Genomic DNA, 17,032 nt, shown 5'->3' with positions numbered 1-17,032 from the left:
CAGTTGCTAGATTTGTTCCAGAGTTTAAATCATTTCTATGGATGGATAAAGCATAGCTAAATGTGGTTACTTAAGATAATAGATTACACCTAATCAGAGAAACAATGCACAGTTTTCCAACTATTGTGCATGACAAACATTTTATTTTTGTTCTGCTTTTGTCTCCCGATCTCAGCCTCATTCTAATAGCAGTAACACAACCCTCAAATGTAGTAATAAAAGAAAAATAACTAGGTAACAACTAAACAAGAAGACTAGACAGCTTCATTCAAGGAAACATGTGTATGGTATTAGTTTCTTTTCCATGAGCTTAAAATTTCAATGACAGGTTTTTGTTTTATCATCAGAGGAAGGGGTCAGAACTTACCAGCATAGAAGAGAAACGTGTCATTAAATCTCCTAAAAGTTTTGGATTTATTTTATTTAGAAAAAAAGTTGAGGGTGATTCTTCATGACTGAAAAGGACACAGGAACTGGAACAGACAGTTAGGGTACATCTGTACCACTACAAAGGACCCATGGCACTGAGTCTCAAAGCATGGGTCAATCAATTCAGGCTCAGAATGTGGGGCTAAAAATAGCAGTGCAGATGTTTGGGCTTAGGTTGGAACCTGTGCTCTGAGACCCAGCCCAAGTGGGAACATCTACATGGCTATTTTTAGCCCTGCAGCCTGGGTCCTGCAAGCCCATCTCAATTGACCCAGGCTCTGAGAGTTGGTGCTGTGGGTTTTTCTTTGTAGTGTAGACATACCTTTAGAAGCTGGGGTTTCAGAGGGAGTTAAGTGGCTAAATCCCATTGAAATTAGATGTGGTTTGGGTAGAAAAGTCCAAATAAATGATTCTTCAGTTCTTTGGCTGGCATGAAAAACATTTTAGTTTTTTTTTGTTTGTTTTGCATCAAATCCAAAGTGAAAATATTATGGTTTTCTTGCTGAAACAAAAAAACCCACAACATTGGTTTGGGTTGAACTAAACCTTTAGTTTAGTTTCTGCATAATTTTAATTGTGCTTTTATTAAAAGCAAATGAAATCTGGAAACACCATTCACAAAATCAAAGGCAGCAGCCACCTTTTAGCCAACAGCACAGTGGCTTGGCTAGGACACTCACCTAGGATGTGGGAGACCTAGATTCAAGTTGCCTGATATGTAGCGGGAACTTCAATGTGGGTCTTCCACCTCTCAGGGGAGTGCCCTGTGTGACAGGATCCCCCCAGGGTGCAGTCTGGGACGCTGGGACCACTGTACCCCCTGAACTCTCTCCAGCCTGGGCTGTCTCTCACAATGCCTGCTAGTGACCAGCAGCAAAGCCCTCCAGGTGCTGTTATCTCTCAGCACAACCACATCTGGAGCCCCACACCCAGCTATATTGCATGAATGCTCCCAGAGCCACTCATGAATCACACAGAGAACAGCAGCAGAGCCAAATCCCCTGCCCCAGCTCCCAGCTCTACACAAGATGAGCAATGCAGATTTATTAATTGGTTCACCACTTCATCAATGGAACGTGGATATACACCAGCCTTTGCAAAACCTGAGCATATTTACCACACACTTCAGGCAAACTTACTGGTAAAGATAAACAATTAAAGAAGTTTATTGATTACAAAAGATAGATTTTAAATGATATTAAGTGATAAGCAAAAAGTCAGAGTTAATCACCAAAAGAAATAAAATATAAGCACGCAGTATAAACTCTCAACCCTATTAGACTGGGCAACATCTAGATTAAGCAGTTTTTTCTCGCCCCACTGGATATTGCAGTCCTAATATACAGATTTGTCTCTTAAATCTGGGCCAGTCTCCTCTGTTGGAGTCTTCAGTCTTCTGCTCAGTGTCTTTGTTACTTGTAGCATAGGTGGGGGCAGGAGAAAGGCCCCACATGTGGCCACTGTGTCTCTTTTATACCCTCAGTCCATGTGTTTGGAAAACACAAGTCCAGGCATGTCTAGGTGGGCATTGCTGAGTCTCCAGGCAAGGTTGAGCAATTCCCCTGGTGTGGCCTCATGCGGGTAAGTCATTGAATTGTAGTTCCTTTGCTGAATAATGGCTGTTGATGGGTTGTTTCACACCCCGCCCAGGCATTGATTATTTTTCTTGTTGTCGCCTCTGAGGAGCTAATATCTAGCTGAATCACCAATTTACAGTATGTTTTAGTGACCATCATATAACACATAACATAACACATTAATGATACACACATATGGATAGAGAAATGACTTTCAGCAGATCATAACCTTTCCCCTGATGTCACACCCTGATCACTGGGCTATGGTGTATTCTAGGGTGGTGTCGTGGGGCAAGTACAGCCCATCACCCTTTGGGGCGGGGAGAAGGGCATTCTAGCCCCACAGCTGAGTTTGAATGACCATCCCTAGCCTCAGGGCAGTTTGGCCCAGTGGCTGGAGTTGATAATGGCTGTCCTTCCTGGCAGGGCTGCACAGCCCAGTGGCCAGAGGGGAAGTGGGCCCCTACCCATGGGTGGGTGGCTGCCTGGGTAGGGGGATCTGAGCCCTCCCTACTCCACCGGGTCCCAACCCAGAGCCCTGTTAGGGGCAATAGTGACTAATTCAGCAGGGATCTGTCTGAAACAAGCTGCCTTCCTCCTGGTTGCACAATGGGACCAATGTCTAATTCCCCTGGGTTACTTCCTATCCTGCCTTCCAGTGTGATTGCCCGTATGTCTCCTGGGCTCTTGGGTCATCTGCTTGCAAAGCTCCTGGTGACTCCATCCCCTCTTGGGCCTCCACAGGCAGCTGGGGGTCCACCTAGGCCTCAGCATGCTTGGCCTCCATGATCTGGGGCTCCAGTAGCTCCCAGAAGGGAGCTTGCAATCTGCCTCCTCTCTCCTTGGCAGTCAGTCCTGACTGATCTGGGCTGCTACCTTTTATACTGAGGCTCCAGTTCACTCATACCTAGCAGAGGTGAGAGGCGTCACTTCCTCTACCAAACATGTGGGGTTACCTCCTTCTCCAGTGCGGGGCAAGTACAGCCCATCACAGATGAGTCTCTCTGATTCGCTCCTGTGTAAGCTGTTCCACTTTGTATGAAATACTTAAATATTCACCTTATGAGAGAGAGAGAGAGGCTGAATGGGTGACTCTAAAGTCTAGTGATTAGGAGACTCACCTGGATGGGCAGACATCTGGGTTTCAGTCACTTCTCCAATGACTATTAAAATAATTTTATACAGAGTGGAAGACCTTCCACAGGAAAGATTGAGAAAGCCTCAACCCAGAATAGTCTATAGACTGGGAGGTTACAGCACTGACATGGGAGGCGGGAGACCCAACTTTGAGCCCTTGCTCCACATCAAGCAGAGTGGGGATTTAAAAACTAGTCTTCCTGAATGCTCTAACTACAGCATACAAGGGAACACCCCTAGTTCTGTGAATATAGCCCAAAATATTCTATTTATTTATATTTGGCTGAAACAATTTGGCAAATTCATGTCAAATTAGTGAATAGTTTCAGTTGATTCAAAACTGCATTTTGTGTTGCATAAAGTATTAATCCAAAATATTTGCCCAGTACTAGTTTGGGGCACCTACTTCCTCTTAAGCTCCTTTGACACTTGCAGCCTGAATGCCCATGAGTAAAATAAAAAGGAGATAAGGGGAAATTTTCCAGGGGTACCTGAGGGATTTAATATTGATTTTCAAAGGGACCCATATTCCAAAAAACCTTAGATGTTTTCAAATCCCTTCCCCAACTCAAATTATGATTTATTTAAATTTATACAGTTCTGGGGTGTAACATACTCAGAAGGTGCCGTCTTGCTTGTGGGCAATTTGAGTATCTCCTTGCCCAGACACTAGCCTTAAGTGTGATGGCGTAGTTCAACAATACTTTAAGTCCCTAATTTTAATATATTCAGTATCACTATTCAGGAGGCGAAGTATGAAGTAACAATTGCCAGAAGAAGCATCATTAAGAAGCTGGATGAAACTGAAAACCCCATGGACTTGAGTCACTGAGGTGAGATGTATTAGGAAATAGCAAAATTGCAAAATTTAAAGTTTTATAACATTATTTAAATTTAAGCTACAAATCATAATGAAACACAGAAGGATTAAAATCCTGAAAAAAATAACAAGTCAGACAAGACATCAGGATGATGATAACCCAGCTGGGAATTGCAGCTCTAAAGCTCATCAGCTCCATTACCAAGTGTTAGAGATTCATTTTGAAAGAGGCTTTGCTAACTCCAAGGACTTGCATCAAATCCTAGTGGTTGATCCCTCTCCATTGTACCCTAGTCTCACCAAATTGTACATTTCATCTCTCTCAGATTGCCTCCCTTTCCCTCACTCTAGTCCCTTCTCCCAAACCCCATCCATCCTCCCTTATTCCAGTCTCTCACCTCTGATTCTCCACCCCCTCCAGACAACAGTTTTTTCCCGTCCATTTTGAAAGGGCACAGGTCTGTTCACCCCTGCCCTTCTCTTCTCAATGTGATGGGGAATCCGTTTAGCTTTCCATTTCTGTGGCTCGTGCAGGAGGCAAAGACTCATCAGTGAAAACAGCAAGAGGAAAATCCTACTGGCTTTGTGTCTGTGCTGAGGAGGATAGAGCACTTCCACTCCTGCTGAGCTGCTAATAGGTGGCTTAACCAGAATGGGAAGACTGAATGCTGGAGGATTTGAAGAATTGCTGGACAATTCCCCCAGCCCTTCAATTGTTAACTGTTCCCCATGCACAGGGGGCTGTCCACACACTTGCTGAAATATGGGGCGACATCACCCTCTACCCCACTCCACCTTAAAATTATACCCATGCCTGACAAACACCTGCTTACTGGCCTATATTGACTTTCAACAACTATTGAAACATATGTAATATGCTTCTTTAGAAAGAAAAGAGAAAACATATATCTGACTACATTAACCTCCTTTATACTCAGAGAAGCCAGAAAAGCAAAAGTTAAGGTCTTTTACACTCATCTTTTAACTCAAGTCATCCCACCACAAGTGATAATTTATGGGCCATGTTTCAGGCCAATGCAAACTGAAATGCCTGTAAAATAAAGCTGGGGTTTATAATGGAAATACCAATTCATTTTTTAGTTTAACAGTGTGGGGAATATATGTTTTGGCTGAAATTCAGACCCTGTTTTCCATACCTATGTCTTCTGTCCACATCAAGGAGACTATCTAGCTTATACAAACAATGACACCATGTCTCCCCCAACCATTTTTGCCTGAAAACTCCATGTTATTTCTACACCAACTGCAATACTATGGTGTTCAATTACTCTTTTAATACAGCACATATATCCAACATGGGTATCACAAAGTCACCGTATAACTTTATTTAGGTTCTTGTGTGAAGCTTCTTATTTTCCAGATATTTGCCAGTCTCAAAAAAGTACCACTTGCCTCCAATTCTTGCTTCTAATGCCTTATGCAGTTGGCCAACAGTCCTAATAGTGCTTTCAAGATATACAAATTTGTTAACCATGCCATATTCTTCGCTACCAAGCACATACGCACCATCCTTACTGACTCTTCTTTCCACAATCATGACTTTCATTTTCTTTTGGCAAATTCTTAGTCCTACTGCATTGGCCTCACATTTGACATTGGCACTGGTCTTTTTCATAGCATCATCGGTGTCCAACATAACAACGTCATCTGAAAGTCTTGTATCTTCCTTTGATGTTGCTTTCCACATCACATAATCAATCACAGTACAGAAGAGAAATGATATGAAATAAATCAGTCTCTCCACATTGTCCTTGTGCAGCATTTTGAACCTTCATATAGCATCTTGGCCAGTGACACTATCTTTCTAGGAAGCCCATATTGTCACAAAATCTTAATTTGTGACTATCTATGAATGCAGTAGAAAGCTTTGGTGAAATCTGTAAATGTCAGGACTAATCCTCCCAGGTAAGCAAACACTTTCTCAATCCATCATCTCAGGGAAAAGTTGTGATGTATACACAATCATTTTGGTCTAAAACCTGCTTTCTCAGTACGGAGTTTTTCCATCATTGCGGCAGTTTGATTCTGTTCACAGAACACTTTTCCTGATACTGAAAGTAGTGTTATGTCTTGCCAATCGTCACACACCAGTTAGTATCTTTAGTAATTTACAGATCACAACTTTCTTCCACTCCTCTGGGCAGAATTCTCCCCCAAACTACATAAACATTGTAATTTTCATGTGCTTCCATCTTCTCCCGAGCTTTAAGCATTTCACCAGTGACCTTATCTAGACCAGGTGCTTTGCCATTTTTTTAGCTGCTTAATTACTTTTATTTCTGCTTCTGAAATTTCTATCAGTGAAATATTTATAATTCTTCACATCTATCAACTGCAATGGTTGGTGCTGGTTGGTTGAGTAGTTCATTAAAATGTTCTTGCCATCGTTCCTTTTGTTCTGCTTCTATCTTCCATTTTGATGATATCACTAAACACTCTGAAATGATAATTGCTCATGTAGCTGGAACAGTTTGTTAGAATCATCTCTCACTGATGAGTCTTTGGCTTCTATCACTTTTTTTGTCAAATCATTCTCTTATCTTTCTGACACAACTTCTTTATTTCCGTATCTTTCTCTACATAGTCCCGTTGCATCACACACTGTTCTTCTTGTCATGTCACCTGTACTTGCCTCTTTTTTGAGATTTTATTTCTTCAGTCAATTGCCATGAGCACAGCTGTATCCACTCTTCTTTCTTTGATCCTCTTGTTTCAAGTGAAGTTGTGGCAGCTTCCCAGCGGACATCTCTAAAGCAACCCCATTGTCCCTCTATATCATTCATTACCTGCTAATCTTAGAATCCATTTGAGAGATGGATTTTCAAATTCCTCCTGATTCCTTTTTTTCCCCCACATCAAAAACAGTCTCTTTTCTTACTAGCTTATTAGCTTGTCTTTTTAGTTTTATTCTACATGTTCTGATGACAAGATAGTGCTCACTTCCTACATCAGCACTTGTAAGAGATCATGTATCCAGCAGTGACCATCTCCATCATCTGCTGATAGCAATGTGATTCAATTGTTTCTTAGTAATTCCATCATTTGACTTCCATTTAGTTTGTGTTTCCTGAAATGGGGGAAGTGTCCTCCTCCACTCCCTGCAAAACACAAGGTTATACATCAGTGGTGGGCAACCTGCAGCCCGTCAGGTTAATCTGCTGGCGGGCTGCCAGACAGTTTGTTTACATTGACTGTCCGCAGGCTCCCGCAACCATGGCCACTGGGAGCTGCAGGCAGCCATGCCAGACAGTCAATGTAAACAAACTGTCTCGTGGGCAGCCAGTGGATTACCCTGATGGGCTGTGTGTGGCCTGTGGGCTGCAGGTTGCCCACCACTGTTATACATACTATGCAGTTTAATAAATCTGTCACAATTGTCTGTCCACCTCTTAATTCTGGAGACCTTGGATTATGAAATTGGACACTTTGATTATTTGTTTTGTTGAGGATACTTATTTTCTTTCTTAATTGCTCCCTCCTATATTAGTTTCCATTGAGGAATGGAACTGGTGGACTATGTCTGATGTTCAGAATTTGGAAGATTCCATATTTGGAGTATAGATAAATTTCATCATAATGTTTGCTGAAGAAGTTCATTGTATGTCACTGATGACATTTCAAAATAAAGTGAACAAAAACCAACAAACCATTAATTCATAAAATGTTCTAACTGTACTCATCTCATCTGTTCCAGGACTGAGCCATTTACTCTCCACTGAGTTATTAAGATGGCATGAAAAGATGATAATAGAAACTTTAAAACCTTTATCTTTCACCTCTTGGAGGAACGGGATCTTCATGACAACTTAAGAACTCAATAGGAAGTTAAATTACCAAGTTTCTCTTTTATTTTAAGAATAAGAAGTTGTGTCTCTAGAAGGAAAATTAAATCACATGATATGAAGAACATCTAGAACTAGGAAAATAATTTTGGAAGGCAAATAACTATAACTAATAGCAAAGAAGAATATGTGGCCGTGTAGTGTTATGCTTCTCATGCTTTCTAACATGGTCAGGCAGCTAAAAATGTCTTCCTTTTGAGTATGTTAAAGCCGCAATACTACAGGAACCCAGTGTGAGCCCAGAGCTAGAAAATTTAAACCACAACTCTCTGTTGGTTACATGACATGAGGACTCCTGGGTACAACTACGCCACAAAAAAAAGACCTGCGACAGTGAGTTCCAGAGCCCATGTCAACTGATTCAAGCTCACAGGGCTCATGCCGTGGGGCTAACAATAGCAGCACAGCTGTTCAGCTTGGGCTGAAGCCTGGGCTCTGAAACTCTGTGAGGGGGCGGGATCTCAGAGCCTGGGCTCGAAAGACTACACTACTGCAGTGTGAGCCTGAGCCAATTGACCTGGGCTCTGAAACTCTCTGCTTTTGTGGGGGGGTTGGGGGGGGTGGGCAGGTGTTTGGTTTTGCCTTTTTTTTTTTTTTACCTGTGTAGCTGTACTCCTACAGACTGTGCACATGCAAATCCTGAGCGTGTCTGCATCATGTGAGAAACCCCTTTCAAGGGGAGGCCCTCTGGTGAGTATACATGACTAATTTTAAAGAGACAGTACCACAATATACAACGGTAACCAGTCCCACAGAATTATAGTTCAAAATCTGCTATATGTGACATTTGATGCCTGCTAGTCTTAACCAAACGATTGAATGGATTATTTCACTGGTTAGAGACATCGGAAAGTGAGATGAAGAGTCAGACTTAAGTATGGTCCTGTCCATCCCTGACAATTCTTCAAAAAATATCTAAAAAGTCTGAAATCATTTAAATTTAGATATCAGGCAATGTAGCGGATAAAATACGATCCATTTAATAAGCAAACAGCCTCATGTTTAACTGTCTTTAACTAAAAGAAATGACAGTAACTTTTCCTAATTCATTATTTAATGAGGCTCATTTTCTTAAATGAATCATCTGGATACTAACTTTTTTTGATCATCGTTGGCTGTGTAATGAGATCACCCTGACTGACACCTATCCAGCATGAGTGAGCTTTACACCCTTCAGATCCGAAAAATGCTGAGATGCAACTACTCTCAACAGCCAATGGCTTTGCAAGCTCTGACCATATGTGCTCTCAACGCACCAGATTTACATCAAAGCCAGGTGGTTCACATGTCTGCAGCACTCTTTCATCACCCTCTGCAACCTGCACACAATTTGAAATCACTTTACTCAGCTGCACTCTAGAAATAGAACAGATTCTAATGTCAAAAGTACATTTCCCATTCAAAGACAGGGCCTGAAGTAAAACTTCAAACCTGAATAGCAAATCCCCCACCCCCAACACTTTGGGGAAATGTGGGTTTCAATCTGGTTTTGCATTTTTCAGCAAAATATTAGGATTAAGGCTGTAAATTAAAACACCCTCAAACTACAGCTACTAACACCATGGTTGCTAGAGAACAAAAAACATGGTGATTAACTTTGGTTTGTCTAAACGCTCAATGGGTCCTAATATTCCGGTAGCACTGGAAAAATAAATATAAAGATCCTTTGTTCCTAAGGATGAAAATATGACTGAAGAATAGAAACCAGGGGGCCAGCCTTTTAAGAATTCCACCTGGTGAGTGCTGAAGTCTTTTGAAAGACTGACTATAAGTGTTACAATAAAAGCTACAGGGTGCAGGAAATTTTTCAGAGCCTGGCTCCAGCATGAGTACCAACAACATGGAATTCAGGCTGTAAGTGCCATACACTCTAACTGAAGTATGAGCAGTGCTCAACTGGTATATATGCTAAGCAGTGGAAAGGAGTGGTCTGCTGCAGGAGAAAGATTAAGAAGGCTCAAACTCTCTGAATTCAGAAGTTAACGCTTTTCCATTGGTTTCAACTGGAAAAGTCTCAGGCCCAGAGTTCGGATGATTTTTGTTTTACTTCAAAGAAGTTTGCTCTCACTCTTTAATATGATGTTTCACACAATTCGATTTCGCTTTGTATCCTACAGATAGGAAAGTGAATTAAATGAGTCCTTGGAAAAATATAGATTGTGCAGAGATCTATTTGCCTAAAATTGATCATTTCTGCCCCTTCCTCCCCAACCCACAAAGTAATTACATACAGCAGAAGCAAGTTAACTTTACTTAAACTAAACACTCATGTGTGTGCGTGCGCGCGCGCACACACACACAGATTTAGGGAAAGACTGTGCTCTGCTCCTTCATATCTGCAGAAGGAATAAGAGGAAGCAAGGCCCTCTTCCACTCTCTGTGCAGTCATGTAGGATCTTTTCCAGGTATAGCTGAAGTGCTGTGGAGAAGAGAAGAGGCTACATACCCCAGTCCTTACCCCATGAGCAAGTGGGCAGGGAGGGGTCAGGGAGAAGGTGGAGCCCCGGTCCCCCATTCCCAGCTTCTGGCAAACAGAGGCTAGGGACACCATCCCCATCCTGGCTAACAGCCATTGATGGACCTATCCTCCATGAACTTATCTAGTTCTTTTTTGAACCCTGTTATTGTCTTGGCCTTCACAACATCCTCTGACAGGGAGTTCCACAGGTTGATTGTGCGTTGTGTGAAAAAATACTTCCTTTTGTTTGTTTTAAACCTTCTGCCTATTAATTTCATTTGATGACCCCTAGTTCATGTGTTATGAGAAGGAGTAAATAACCCTTCCTTATTTACTTTCTCCACACCAGTCATGATTTTATAGACTTCTATCATATCCCCCCATCAAGGCTGAATCCCTACTCTGGCACTTCAAGTGCAGAAGGTGGGGGTCCGCAAGGATTTAAAAAATTAATACTTGCCAGTCCAGGCTTGTATTACACTCCCAAGGTTACAGTTTTTCTCTAACCTTGGCTTGATAAATGCTGCCACCACCCAAATGCAAAAAAAACCCTTTGAATCCAGGGAGGAGCACTTGGGAATTCCTCCCTGTGGGGTACCCTCAAGCCCTTTCACCCTGCTCCAGGAAACAGCTGAGAAAGAAAACAAAGGAAATTAGCTGTTGCCACCAGTTAATTAAACAACATATGCACAAACCTCTTAGGACACCAAAAATCCAATCCTGTTCTTAAAAAAGGTAAATTTTATTAAAAATAAAAAGGAATAAAATATATCTGAAACTTAGGCTTTTGCTAGATTTTAAAAGAGCAATTCCAAAAATTAAGTACCAAGAATAGCTTTCTTGGGGTCCAGCTTAAAAGTTACAAGCAAACAAAAGCCCTGGGAGTTAGCACAGAGGAGATCCACAAGCCAAAATAAAGAAATAAACCTGATTGTGTCTATTTAAATATTCCCTGTCCCAATGATTCCTTCTAGGTATGGAAGATAAAATTTCATACCTGGTTCACACCTTACACAGAATTCCTGCTTATAGCATTGCTGCTCCATGTCTCCTTCTCCAGAAAACAACAGACAAAGGGAAAGTTTCTTTCCCAATTTAAAAAAGTTCTACCTTCCCATTGGCTCTTTTGGTCAGGTGCCCACTTCCTTTTCTTTACCTGGGCGACTTTTTAACCCTTTACTGCTCTGGAGCCACTCCTACACGTAAGTATCATGAGGAAAATGGTGGTGACCCTCACAGTTGATATTTTATTATTGATGTTGGCATTGTTTTAACAACACTTACTGGATCGAGTGACAGCCAGTCAGGATATCTACTTAGGATTATTCTTCAACAAAAATGAATTACAAGCAGAGAACAGCTACCAAGAGGGATTTTACAGCTAACTATCTGGGTGGGTGTCCGTACCCCTAATCATTTTTGTTGTCCTCTTCTGAACCTTTTCCAATTCCAATATAACTTTTTTGAGATGGGGTGACCACATCTGCACATGGTGTCAAAGATGAAGGCATACCCTGGATATATAAAGAGGCAATATGATATTTTCTGTCTTATTTTCTATCCTTTTCTTCATGATTCCCAACATTCTGTTTGCTTTTTTGGCTGCTGCTGCACATTGAGTGGATGTTTTCCGAGAACTATCCACAATGACTCCAAGATCTCTTTCTTGAGTGGTAACAGCTAGTTTAGACCCCATCATTTTATGTGTATAGTTGGGATTATGTTTTCCAATGTGCATTAATTTGCATTTATCAATATTGCATTTCATCTGCCATTTTGTTCCCCAGTCACCCAGTTTTGTGAGAACCTTTTGTAGCTCTTTGCAGTCTGCTTGGTTAGTTTTGTATCATCTGAAAATTTTGCCACCTCACTGTTTACCCCTTTTTCCAGATCATTTATGAATATGTTGAATATGGTCACAGTACAGACTACTGGAGGACACCACTATTTATCTCTCTCCATTCTGAAAACTGAGCATTTATTCCTACCCTTTGTTTCCTATCTTTTAACCAGTTACCAATCCATGAGAGGACCTTCCCTCTTATCCCATGACAGCTTACTTTGCTTAAGAGCCTTTGGTAAGAACCTTGTAAAAGGCTTTCTGCAAATCTAAGTACACTATATCCATTGGATCCCCCTTGCCCACATGCTTGTTGACTCCCTCAGAGAATTCTAGTAGATTGGTGAGGCATGATTTCCATTTACAAAAACCATGTTGACTCTTCCCCAACAAATTATCTTCATCTACGTGTCTGACAATTCTGTTCTTTACTATAGTTTCAACCAGTTTGCCCAGTACTGACGTCAGGCTTATTGGTCTGTAATTGCCAGGAACACCTCTGGAGCCCTTTTAAAAAACTGATGTGACATTAGCTATCCTCCAGTCATTTGGTACAGAAGCTGATTTAAATGATAGGTTACAAACCACAGTTAGTAATTCTGTAATTTCACATTTGAGTTCCTTCAGAACTCTTGAGTGAATACCATCTGGTCCTGGTGACTTATTTCTGTTTAATTTATCAATTGGTTCCAAAGCCTCCTCTAATGACACCTCAATCTGTGACAGTTCCTCAGATTTGTCACCTAAAAAGAATGGCTCCGGTTTGGGAATCTCCCTAATATCCTCAGCCGTGAAGACCAATGTAATGAATTCATTTAGTTTCTCCACAATGGCCTTATTGTGCTCCTTTAGCATCTCAGTCGTCCAGTGGCCCCACTGGTTGTTCAGCATTTTTTCTACTTCTGATGCACTTCATTTTTTTTCTGCTATTACTTTTTGAGTCTTTGGCTAGCTATTCTTCAGATTCTTTCAGTGCTATATCTGATCAAATCCAAAACTGCAGGGAATGCTCTAGCTATCAATGATTAGAGGTGAAGACCCACTAAATTGAGGGCAGAGCACACTCCGGTCAACCCCGGTACTCCACCTCTCTGAGAAAAGTAATATAAGTTAACCGGAGAGCATCTTCCATCGACATGGTGGAGTGAAGACACTGGGCTAAGTCGACCTAAGCTACGCTGAGTGCAGCTATGTTATTCACGTAGTAGGAGTAGCATAACTTAGATCGACTTGCCCCAGTAGTGAAGACAAGCTCTAAGAAGGTGCATTCTACATACAAAACTTTGATAGCCTTGCAATGGCAATTTCTGTTTGTTATGATGATGGAAACAGCCTATAGAATTATACAATGATGAAACCAATAGGGCTCTACTGACATTAACAGGGTTTCTATATGACTGTGTTATCTTGAAATTAAAACCTATGGGATTTAATAGAAAGGAGATCATTTTCTATAGGTTTTCTTTTCAACTGTCCTACATCAGGAATACTATTTTCTATTAATTTGGTAAAGTCAAAAGCCCCCACTTACAGATACATTTCTATTCAATTCTAAAGGAATTTTCTAGAAGAAACTTCAATAGAGCGTTATGCTACCAAAAAAAAAATTACATTGTCATTAAGAATCAACAATCAAACCAAAAACAATACAAAAAATTATAGCAATAATTAACATGAGTATTTCTAAGCTAAAAAAGTAATTTGTTAATGCAAATCTTTGCTGCATAACAGTAGCTGTTAACAGAAAAAAGTAGTTACAATAAATTATTACTTATAAACAATTACTTAACACCAGAAATCCTCCTCATGTCCAAATCTATAACATTTCATCCAGGAATATGAATATTAAACAACTAAGTTAAGAAATTAGTAGTTTTGTTTGTTTGTTTTCTGCAACCAGAAAATCAAATTATCAAGAGGACAATCCCTTCCAAAGGCATCATCCATGAAGCATCATGGCTGTCAGATGGAGGGCCTGCAGGCTGTGACTGAGGAGGCAGATGTGGTCCTGAGTGATCACATCTCCCTCCAGCTGGAGTAGCAGTCTGACTGATAAATCATGACTAGAATACCAAATATATACTATAAAACACCTCTCTGTGCAAATAACAATACTGGGAGGTCCACAAATATTAAGTATAATGTTAGCATGGCATGGCTGGAGGAGCTGTGTTTCAAATTCAGTGCAGAACGTAGGTCCTAAGTGCTTGTTGTTATTACATCGCTTTTTGTAAAGATGTTTACCTGGGTGTTTACCTGGAAATTTAGCCAAGACACTGAGGTTATTATATAATTCTACCTACATTTTCCCTGCAGGATGATATTGTCTTCATTTCCTGTCCTAAACAGCGCAAAGTACTGTTGAACAATTGTTACCTTCCAGTCCAGGAATAGCAGCAGCTCAACAATGGGACAAGTGAGGTGATCGCTATACACACACGTTGGAAGGTGATTATGAATCTTGTTAGAGGTGGTAAAATGAATAATAAATGTTAACACTGGAATTTCTTGGCTGCTTGTATCACAATTAAGCCTTTCATGATAGCGTCTGTGGTCTCAACAGGTTTCTGTATTGGCCATACTCAAGTTGATCCACACTTCCATTTGAAATTTTTCAAGGGTCCACAAATGAAAAAGGTTGAAACCCACTTCTCTGGAGCCACTCCTACAGGTAAGTATCATGAGGAAAATGGCAGTGACCCTCACAGTTGATATTTTATTACTGATGTTGGCATTGTTTTAACAACACTTCCTGGATCGAGTGACAGCCAGTCATTATATCGACTTAGGATTATTCTTCAACAAAAATGAATTACACAGGATAGCAGTGGAGCGCTATCTAGAAGTGTTGGTGAACACACTAGAACACTGCTTAATGCTACTTATTACAATACTTAGGAACAATTTGAAAAATGCTGAAGTGTGGGGAGAGTGGGGGAGAGTTAAACCTAGCATGTTTGCCATTGCCTAAAGCCACACACAGCTGACTGGTAATGTGGCAGATGAATCATTTCTTTATTTCCATTCTACACTCTGCCTTTTATGTTAGCAATATCAGCAGTCACTTACTATCATTACTATAGCCTTCAGTGGCGCAGTCAACTTCACTGCTCTGTTGCGTTTGCTTTTCACAGATCACATGTCTACTCAGCATGTGAGTCCTGTTTGACTATGAGGAGGTAATTAAAGGATGGATATGGTTTATGATTCCTGGTCTGACTAGCTTGCACACAAGCAAAGAAAGTGACATTCAAAAGGTGTGTACCAGGCTGAGTATTCTAGGGAAAAGGATGAGCTCATTATTTAAAGTTGTGCATAAGTATTAATGTTGACATCATTGTGACTTTAACAGGGCATGAAGATCTCTGTAGAAATCTCACACAAAACAGATCATGCTCCTCAGCTAAATTGCACAAAGATGGCATCAATGATAGAACACAGGATTTTCAGCTCTCAAACAAACACCCTCCCCCCTCCAAAAAAGCTAAATTTTTGTTAAAAGGAGACTCTCTCCACTGGTATTTATAATAGTATTGTAGTTTAATTCTTCTAGAGGTTAGCCGTAAGAAAGATCAACACATGAAACCAGTCTGATATTCCAATAAGTAGAAAGCATTAGTGTACATATATACCAGTTAGTACATTATGAAAACATCCAGAATCAAATGTCAGATTTTGCTCAAACTGAGAAACCTGCAATACATTGTGAACGTGTTAAAAAGAAAAATAAATTGATTCAGAGAAGTAAAAGACAGCACTATTGGCTTTTGGGTGATATACTTAATTGACTACAAATCCATCCCAAGCACACCAACAACCACCTCACTAGCCAATCAGAAAAAAACAAATACAAAAACAACAAACACAGGCCTCCAAAGGGGTATGATATATGTTTTAGTGTCAGAACATCACACTGGCATTTGAAAGGAAAGGGCTCCAGAGATGTGACTTTCTGTTTCTCCAGACCTATGTAGGTACCACACCATCCCCAGCTGCTAGGACAAGGGCTTTGGCTAATAGGCTCTGCACATGGGGGGAAAAGGGAAGAAAATATTTTATTCAGTTTATCACAGTGAAGAAGTATGAACACATTAACCATTTGAAGTAGGAATAGGCTCCTATTATGAACTTCCTGAAGGTTGCAGTCACAGGGATCCAAGGTTTTGGTTCAGGCTCATCTCTTATTAAAGTCTGGTCCGCTCCTATTGCATTCATTTTTAATATTCATTTGTATTCCCTTTGTTTATATCACAGGAGTCTGTCTCTGTTTTGGTTTCTATTTCAAGAACAATAGACTGAACACTCAAATTTCAACATGCATTTTAGTTTTTTTACACTTTATGTACATTCAAACATTTATAGAATGACAGGAATTAGTCTTCAAACAGGGTGTGAAGTGTATAACAGTGAATCTAGGTACATGAGTTATACAGTTACCAAAATAAGAATAATTTTTGAGGATTATCACTATTTAGATCAGTAACGTATTTCAATCTATATTTAAATACACATCCAAAGGCATCTTGAATGGTTTTCAACTGTCATGTTTATTCCTTTGAAAACATATGCTGTAGATTGCAGAAACAAGGTTCATCATAGCCATTAGAACATATTGTTGACAGTCCATAAACACATTTTTATGAAGGTTTCATCATAAGGCAATTCCATTCTGTGAACACGCACAACATAATTACTTGGGCTCATTAATCTTTATTTATTCATTCAACTCATACGAGCCGTATCCACTAAAAAAAAAGACGCAAACTTTAATTTAAACCACAGTTTTGCTAATTGAGTGTGTTGAATTGTAGGAAATCCTAATGTGCAAGACTAAAAGTTTTTTTATTTAATTTTTCTTTCTTTATATTTACATACATTAGCATATTAAAAGTCCTTTCAATATAAAAC

General features: G+C 40.3%; 1 long non-coding RNA gene across 1 annotated transcript; it reads left to right on the top strand.

Annotated features, from left to right (window-relative positions):
• The first annotated feature begins 1,904 nt into the window (after window positions 1-1,904).
• Window positions 1,905-16,531, top strand: LOC122462187. Its single transcript, XR_006284595.1, has 3 exons — window positions 1,905-2,050; window positions 2,284-2,292; window positions 16,522-16,531. It is a non-coding gene; the product is annotated as an uncharacterized LOC122462187 (long non-coding RNA).
• Window positions 16,532-17,032: the final 501 nt, after the last annotated feature.

This window comes from Chelonia mydas, chromosome 1, assembly GCF_015237465.2.
Source record: "Chelonia mydas isolate rCheMyd1 chromosome 1, rCheMyd1.pri.v2, whole genome shotgun sequence".
NCBI lineage: Eukaryota > Metazoa > Chordata > Testudines > Cheloniidae > Chelonia > Chelonia mydas.
This window is presented reverse-complemented; position numbering and strand designations above follow the sequence as displayed.